The sequence below is a fragment of the Notamacropus eugenii genome, chromosome 2 (genome assembly GCF_028372415.1).
Source record: "Notamacropus eugenii isolate mMacEug1 chromosome 2, mMacEug1.pri_v2, whole genome shotgun sequence".
NCBI classification, from domain to species: Eukaryota; Metazoa; Chordata; class Mammalia; order Diprotodontia; family Macropodidae; genus Notamacropus; species Notamacropus eugenii.
This window is the reverse complement of record NC_092873.1, coordinates 390,783,153-390,792,498: the sequence shown is the minus strand read 5'-3', so window position 1 is coordinate 390,792,498 and position 9,346 is coordinate 390,783,153. Positions and strand designations below refer to the sequence as shown.

Genomic DNA, 9,346 nt, shown 5'->3' with positions numbered 1-9,346 from the left:
GGCAAGCCAAAAGCAGAGCCAGAAACAGCCTAGATAGCTTGTCTCCTAGCCTAATGCTCCCTCCTGGGAACTGATTGTCTTTATATAGTGTAGATTGCAAACTGTTTTCTTTTATTGCCCAATGGACATTGGAGAGAATGAAACCAGCAGAGAGAATATGTATTAAAGTCTGCACAAACAGGGGGGAAAACATAAAATAATTCATCCGAAGTAATAAACCATTTGGGACAACTGTTCTTAGGTTGACATTTGTGTGTTTACTGGAAATGCAGAGTCACTAGAGATGGTGCAATGATGAAAGAGAGGGCAGTGTGTGCTTGATGAGAGAGTCCTAGGAAGCCTTATAGCTAATTTTGAAAAATGACTTGGAAAAGTTTATATAATTATGTTAGTCAGTATCTCCGTGGTGTGTGAGAGAGTGAGCGAGAGAATTGTTTATGTGTTCTAGCCTTTTCAAATAAAGTCACTGTGTCTGAAGCACAGAGGATGGACTCTTTAAAGACTGATTTCTCTGTCCAGCAGATCTTAGGAAATTTCCTATGACACATATAGTCCCTTAACAGAAGTGCTCTTTTTCACAGAATTATGGGCTCTGAAAGATGTAAGGGACCTGAGCCACCTACAGTTAGAAATCTAATCTAGCCTTTACCCAAAAGAAAGTCCCCTTTAATATAATTAAGAGCCCACCCAACTTCTACTTAAAGGAATCTAAGGGGGGAAACTCTTCAGCTCCCAAGGTAGGTCAACCCACATTCAGATAGCTCCAATTATTAAAAGTATTTTTTCTTCTTCTGACATTAAGGCTAAAATTGCCCCCTTTGCAGGTTCTGCTCATTCCTCCTGATTCTGGTCTTTGAGTCAAACAGGATAGAAATAACCCATATATATGACAAATCTTCAAATAATTAAAAACAATGATGTGCTGCCCCTGTTTCCCCACCCAGTCTGCTCCAGATTCTTCAATTGAACCTCATATAACAAGGACTCAAGGCCCTTCACTCTTCTGATTTCCTCCCTCTGCATACATCCTATCATGTCAAAGGTCTTAAATTGAGATGCCCAGATCTGCACATACTATTCAACATGAAGTAGAAGACAGAGCTCAGAGGGCCTATGATGTAGACGTGAGGCCTCTCTTAGTGCAGTTCAAGGTCACATTAGCTTTTTATTTCTTCTTCTCTTTTTCCTGTTTATTTCCAAATATGGATTGTGGAAGACAAATGACTTTAAATTGGAAAAGCAACCAATTATTTTTGAATAAGGAGGCCAAGGCTCATCTTTAGTTTCATGCTATTAGATCTGTGTAAAATTAGTTACTAGAATCTATCCTTTGGAAGGAAAGCATAAATCTTGATATGTCATTATATTCTAACACATTTGTTCTGCATTGTTTTTCAGTAGTGTCCAACTCTTTGCAGTGCTATTTGGGTTTTTTTTGACAAAGATGTAGAGTGGTTTGCCGTTTCCCTCTCCAGGTCATTTTACTGAGGAATTAAGGCAAATGAGTTTAAGTGACTTTCCCAGGGTCACATAGCTAGTAAGTGTCCAAAGTCAACTTTCAACTCAAGTATTCCTGGTTCCAGGCCCTGTACTCTATCCACTGTGCCACCTCGCTGCCACTAGCACATTTACCTATCAGGAAAATGATGGTACCCTTTGGAATAACATCCTAGATTTCCAGAATTCCCTTCCTTCCTTTGTCGCTGATGTCCTCTGACCTCCTGCAATAATAATAACTGACAGTTAATCTAAACTGTCTTCAGATTTCTAAAACTCCTTTCGTGCATTATCTCATTTGCTTTTCACAATAATCCTATGAAGTAGAAATGGCTTGATTTTACAGAAAATGCTCTGAGAAAGGAAATTTGCATAAGGTACATAAGTATTCAATGGCAGGGATTAAAATACAGTTTCTCTGACTCTAAAACTGGGGGGGGGGGGTTCCCCACCTCCATATTGTAGTGCTCTCTATCAGTACCACACAATTTTACACTCAAGCTATATTATCTTCTATCATCTCATGTAGCAAAGCAGTATAGTGCATAGGTCTGGCTTTAAAATTAAAAAAAAGGTCTGGGTCCAAATTCTGGCTCTGAAATATACCACAGTGACTTTTTGACCCTATGTAACTCACTTTAAATCTCTTAGTACTCTAGGCAACTCTCTAAGACTATAAATTGAAGGGAAGGTGCCAGAGTGCTGACCTGCATTGAGAAGAGTTTCTTCACTTAGAAGTTGTCTGTAGCAATGAAATACAGGGCCAGGTTAAAAATTCATTTCATGTATAATATTTTTATCTTTCCAACTAGATGGAAGTTCCCTGAAGTAAGGACATATAAGTGTCTTATACTTCTAGTTTATCACCAAGTAAAATGCTGAACCCATTAAAGATTCTAGATGAATCATAACAGATCAAATGATAATCATCTGTGTGTGTGTGTGTGTGTGTTCATCCCTCGTTGCCAAAGAAGACCACGCCATCAGAGAAATAATGACATGACTTGCACTTGACTTTATTTTGAGTGAGGGAGGGCTGTGCGGGTCACCAGCCTCACTTCTCCTCCAGAGCCATCTGAATCCAGTGACCAGATACTCATCAGGATGACTGGAGATGACCTAGGACGAGGCTAGAGAAGTAAGAAGTGCCAAGCCCTTTGAATGCTTCTCTCTATCTGGCACAACTAGTCAATCAGCAAATATTTAAGTGCCTACTATGAGACAGGGAGATGAAATAGCCTGTCAAAATCATTTTTGGAGATCATTCCAACATAATTGACTTACACCATGTTTTCTGTCTGTGTAGACTCCTTTTAATTGCCTTAACAGTGATAAAGTTTTTAAGAGTTACATGTATTGTCTTCCTATATAGGAATGCAAGCAGTGTAACTTTATTGAATCCCTTATTATTATACTTTCATGTTTACTTTTTTATGCTGAGTTTGAATGTCAATTTTTCTATTCAGCTTTGGTCTTTGCATCAGAAATGGATGAAAGTCCCTTATTTCAATAATATCTATTCCTTCCCTTGCTCGCCGAGACTGAAGCATTGCACTCCGTTTGGCTAGGTAAATTATTCTTGGTTGTAATTCTGGCTCCTTTGCATTCTGGAATCACATATTCCAAGTCCTCTGCTATTTTAACTTTGAAGCCACTAAATCTTGTGTGATCTTGACTGTAGTACCGTAATATTTGAATTGTTTCTTTCTGGCTGCTTAAAGTATTTTCTCCTTGACTATGTAGCTCTGGAATTTGGCTATAATATTCCTGGGAGCTTTCATTTTGCTTTTTCAGGAGGAGATTGGTGAATCCTTTCAATTTCTATTTCATCATCTAGATCTAAGATATCCAGGCAGTTTTCTTTGATAAATTCTTGAAATATGATGTCGAGGCTCTTTCTTTGATCATGACTTTCAGATAGTCTAATAATTCTTAAACTATTTTCCCTTGAGAAACACGCCCCTCTGCCACCACTGCTGCCACGTGGTCCCTCAGTTCTGCCAGGCAGAGGTGTCACAGTGGTGCTTGTGCTACTTCTGGGGCCAGCGAGGGAAGGGGAGGAGGTTTCTCTGCTGCTGGGGTTGAGGTTGACATTACCGCCTGTGCCCCATGGAAGGAGGCCAGGTCTGCTATTGCCCCTGAAGCTTGACCAGATCTACCATCAAAGGGTAATCTCTGCTCCCTAGGACTGGGAAGCTTCAACTTTCAACCTTACTGAAGCTTCTGGTTGTGGGGGTGCCAACCAGATGTCTTCCTGCAAAATAACTATGGCGGGGCAGGGCAATGGAGCCCTGGCCAGTAACTGAGAAGCAGACACAATGGAACTCACTGAGCTGGGACCTCTACTAATAGAGAAGGGTAAATGAATGACTCCTAGTTCCACTAAAATTGAAGAAAAGCAAACATGTCCAATACCCCAAGAAGGAGAAGAGGAGGTACATGTACTCACATTGTCCCTAAAAGCCCACCATGCCATGGAAAAGATGGAGGAATCTGTATATAAGGTATAGGAAGGATGCTGGTGGTTCATCCTCTATGATGTGTTCCCTGGCTGACTGAAGGACAACGACTGCCTTATACATGGTCACAGACCACTCATGCCTTCCTTCCATGCCTGTTTTAAGAGCATCTTCCATATCCACACTGAGACTAGCAATATTTGGACCCATTTGCTTGGTTTTTTGCTGTTTCTCTTTTTGGGAATCTTGACAATGCTCAGGCCAAATATGTACTTCATGGTTCCTCTACAGGAGAAAGTGGTCTTTGCAAAGTTTTTTCTGGGTGCTGTGCTCTTCCTCAGCTTCTCTTGTCTCTTCTACACTGTCTACCGTCATTCAGAAAAAGTCTCTTGGACATTTTCTAAATTGGACTATTCAGAGATTGCTCTACTGATCATGGGAAGCTTTGTCCCCTGGCTCTACTACTCATTCTACTGCTCTCCACAGCCATGGCTCATCTGCCTCTCCATTGTCTGTGTTCTGGGAATCTCTGTCATGATTGTGGCCCAGTGGGACTGTTTTGTCACACTCAAACACTGGCATACAAGAGTAGGAGTGCACCTGGGACTTGCTTGAGTGGTGTTGTGCCTATCATGTACTTCACTATTGCAGAAGGCTTTGTCAACTCCACAACAGTGGGCCAGATGGTTTGGTTCTTCCTCATGGCTGTGATGTATATCACTGGAGTTGGCTCTATGCTGGTCGAATCCCTGAGCACTTCTTTCCTGGCAAATTTGATATATGGCTCCAGTCACATCAGATTTTCCATGTCCTGGTGGTAGCGGCAGCCTTTGTCCACTTTTATGGTGTCTCTAACCTTCAGGAATTCTGTTATGGCCTTGAAGGTGGCTGTACTGATGACCCTCTTCTCTGAGTCCATCCACTACAGGGATAAAGGAGGAGCTTCCCAAGTGCTTTTTAAAAACTGTTTCTGGGGGGGCGGAGCCAATATGGTGGAGTAGAAAGGCACAAATACACATAGCTCCGAACCCACAACCCATACAACATCTGTATAAAGTAACTCACGGCGAATTCTGGAGCAGTGAGGCCACAGAACAGTGGAGGGGAGATTTCTGTTCCAGAGGGACCTGCAAACCTCTCGCAAAAGGTCCGTCGCGCTGCAGACGCGGAGCCCAGCCCAGACCTGTGGCGGCCGCGGCACCGAGAGGAACAGATCCGAGCAGGCTTCAGGAACGGGACCTCCAGTGGCTGCACAAGTCCCTCCACCCACAGGTGACAGGGGTCGGGGAGAGAGTCTCTTTGGCGGGTCAAGAGGGGAGTGGGGTGCCCCCATAACTCAGGCCCCCTCAGGAGGCAGAAGCTGAGAGGCAGCGGCAGACCAGGGCTCCCCAAGCAGGCAGGAGCCTGGATCCATTGTTGAAGGTCTCTGCATAAACCCCCTGAGGGAACTGAGCCTGAGAGGCGGCCCTGCCTCAACCTGACCACCTGAACTTAATCTCACAGTGAATAGCAGCCCTGCCCCCGCCCAAAGCCCTGAGGCTGGAAGCAGCATTTGAATCTCAGACCCCAAACGCTGGCTGGGAGGATCAGGAGGCAAGGTGGGTGTGAGGAGAATATTCAGAGGTCAAGTCACTGGCTGGGAAAATGCCCAGAAAAGAGAAAAGAAATAAGACTATAGAAGGTTACTTTCTTGGTGAACAGGCATTTCCTCCCATCCTTTCTGATGAGGAAGAACAATGCTGACCATCAGGCAAAGACACAGAAATCAAGGCTTCTGTGTCCCAGTCCACCCAATGGGCTCAGGCCATGGAAGAGCTCAAAAAGAATTTTGAAAATCAAGTTAGAGAGGTGGAGGAAAAGCTGGGAAGAGAAATGAGAGACATGAAGTCAAAGCATGAACAGCAGGTCAGCAACCTGCTAAAGGAGACCCAAAAAAATGTTGAAGAAAATAACACCCTGAAAAATAGGCTAACTCAATTGGCAAAGGAGGTTCAAGAAGCCAATGAGGAGAAGAATGCTTTCAAAAGCAGAATTAACCAGATGGAAAAGGAGATTCAAAAGCTCACTGAAGAAAATAGTTCTTTCAAAATTAGAATGGCACAGATGGAGGCTAATGACTTTATGAGAAAGCAAGAAATCACAAAACAAAACCAAAAGAATGGAAAAATGGAAGATAATGTGAAATATCTCATTGGAAAAACAACAGACCTGGAAAATAGATCCAGGAGAGACAATTTAAAAATTATGGGACTACCTGAAAGCCATGATCAAAAGAAGAGCCTAGACATCATCTTTCATGAAATTATCAAGGATAACTGCCCTGAGATTCTAGAACCAGAGGGCAAAATAAGTATTCAAGGAATCCAAAGAACACCGCCTGAAAGAGATCCAAAAAGAGAAACTCCTAGGAACACTGTGGCCAAATTCCAGAGTTCCCAGGTCAAGGAGAAAATATTGCAAGCAGCTAGAAAGAAACAATTCAAGTATTGTGGAAATACAATCAGGATAACACAAGATCTAGCAGCTTCTACATTAAGGGATCGAAGGGCATGGAATAGGATATTCCAGAAGTCAAAGGAACTAGGACTAAAACCAAAAATCACCTACCCAGCAAAACTGAGTATAATACTTCAGGGGAAATATTGGTCTTTCAATGAAATAGAGGATTTTCAAGCATTCTTGATGAAAAGACCAGAGCTGAAAAGAAAATTTGGCTTTCAAACACAAGAATGAAGAGAAGCATGAAAAGGTGAACAGCAAAGAGAAGTCATAAGGGACTCACTAAAGTTGAACTGTTTACATTCCTACATGGAAAGACAATATTTGTAACTCTTGAAACTTTTCAGTATCTGGGTACTGGGTGGGATTACACACACACACATGCACACACGCACACACACATAGAGGCAGAGTGCACAGAGTGAATTGAAGAGGATGGGATCATATCTTTAAAAAAAGGAAATCAAGCAGTGAGAGAGAAATATATTGGGAGGAGAAAGGGAGAAATTGAATGGGGCAAATTATCTCTCATAAAAGAGGCAAGCAAAAGACTCATTAGTGGAGGGATAAAGAGGGGAGGTGAGAGAAAAACGTGAAGTCTACTCTCATCACATTCCACTAAAGGAAAGAATAAAATGCACACTCATTTTGGTATGAAAACCTATCTTACAATACAGGAAAGTGGGGGATAAGGGGATAAGCAGGGTGGGGGGGATGATACAAGGGAGGGCATGGGGAGGAGTATGCAATTTGAGGTCTACACTCAAGGGGAGGGATAGGATCAAAAGAGAATAGAAGTAATGGGGGACAGGATAGGATGGAGGGAAATATAGTTAGTCCTATACAACACAACTATTACGGAAGTCATTTGCAAAACTACACAGATTTGGCCTCTATTGAATTGCTTGCCTTCCAAGGGGAAGGGGTGGAGAGGGAGGGAGGTAAAGAAGTTGGAACTCAAAGTGTTAGGATCAACTGTCATGTAATGTTCTTGCCACTAGAAAATAAGAAATACAGGTAAAGGGGTATAGAAAGCTATCTGGTCCTACAGGACAAAAGAGAAGACGGAGACAAGGGCAGAGAGGGATGATAGAAGAGAGAGCAGATTGGTCATAGGGGCAATTAGAATGCTTGGTGTTTGGGGGGGGGAGGGGATAAAAGGGGAGAAAATTTGTAACCCAAAATTTTGTGAAAATGAATGTTGAAAGTTAAATAAATAAATTAAAAAAAAAAACAAAACTGTTTCTTTGTTGAAGCAAAAGAAAGACTTGAATTGTTTTTTTCTGGAAGAAACCTCTTAGTAAATTCCATACCAACTGAGCCTCAGCCCACTCTTATGGGCTGCCAACTCTCAATTTTCACATCTAGGACTGGAGGAGATGGCCTGCCTAAGTCATTCCTCTCCCTCCTCAGAACAGCATCCAGTTGCCTCACATGGACAGTGTTTGGAACCCATGCTGAATTTTCCTTCCAACCGCCTTTCTCCAATCATTTTGGAAATAACTAAAGAACCTGGTCTCTTCAGAAATTCTCTTTCTGGAAGAAAATGGTCCCTCACTCCTACTTTGTAACCTAGCTTAGAGCTGTTCATGCTTTTCATAGCATACTCTTGAAAACAATTATAACTTGGTACCAACTTTCCAGGGTCTGGATCTGCATATACAGCACTAAGAACAAAGCTACCCACTTTTACCAAGCTGGCTAATCATGGAAATGTGCCCAGGCTTCATCTAACTTGTTTTAATTCCCCATCACCACCTTATCACCCCCATCAAAACAATGTAAAATTAAAGTGAAAGAAAATGTTTAATATTTAATACTAAACTTTAAAAGAGAGCCCTGTTGTCATTGCTGTATATCTTGGTGTAAAGACTATGATCATATAAAGAGACATATGGTATTTTAGGAGGAGTTTAGGGCTGTTAAAACCTTATTGCCTAGGATTGTCTCATAAAGAGGTCAGTCCTTGCAAAAAAAAATTTTTTTTCCTCAATCTATTTTTCAGATCAACTACTTTTTCCAATGAGATATTTCACATTTTCTTCTATTTTTTTATTCCTTTGACTTTGTGTCATAATTTCTTTATGTCTTATGAAATCATTAGCTTCTACTTGCCCAATTCTAATTTTTAAGAAATTATTTTCTTCAGTGAGATTTTGTACCTCTTTTTCCATCTAGCCAATTCTGATTTGTAAGGAGTTCTTTTCTTCAGTGGATTTGTGTGTCTTTTACGTAAGGAGTTCTTTTCTTCAGTGGATTTGTGTCTCTTTTACCATTTGGACAATTCTGTTTAAAAGGTGTTATTTTCTTCAGTACTTTTTTTGCCTTTTTAAAAACAAAACTGCTAATTCTCTTTTCATAGTTTCCTTTCATCATTCTTATTTGCTTTCCCAACTTTTCTTCTACCACATGTATCTATTTCTTTAACTCTTCCAGGAATTCTTGTTGGGTTTAAATCAAGTTGGTAGTTCTTTTGATGCTTTTTTTTGGTAACTTTTGGTAACTTTTTTCTGAGTTTATCTCTTGGTCTTCCCTGCTATTATACCTACTTTTTATGGTTAAATTCTTTTTTGTCGTTTTGTTGCTGTTCTTGTTTGCTCATTATTCCAGATCACTTCTTGACTTTGAATTCTACGTTAAAATTGTTCACTTTTCACCTGAGTTTGGTGAGGCACAGTTCCTAGGCAGCTCTCCCATACCTTTGTGACATTTATAATCACTAAAGTTGTAAATTGCAGATAAGAAGCTGGCCTTCATTGGTCATATTCTTGATTGTCATTTCCCCTTAAACCTTGAAGGAAATCATCCAAAACCCTGAACCCAAGAGCCCTAGGAAAGAGCAAATCTAGGTTAGTGCCCTCAGCCACTCTCTTGGGAAGTAGCCCCTGTGG

General features: G+C 41.2%; 1 pseudogene; it reads left to right on the top strand.

Annotated features, from left to right (window-relative positions):
• Positions 1-3,743: 3,743 nt before the first annotated feature.
• LOC140524091 (adiponectin receptor protein 1 pseudogene) lies at positions 3,744-4,869 on the top strand (annotated as a pseudogene).
• Positions 4,870-9,346: the final 4,477 nt, after the last annotated feature.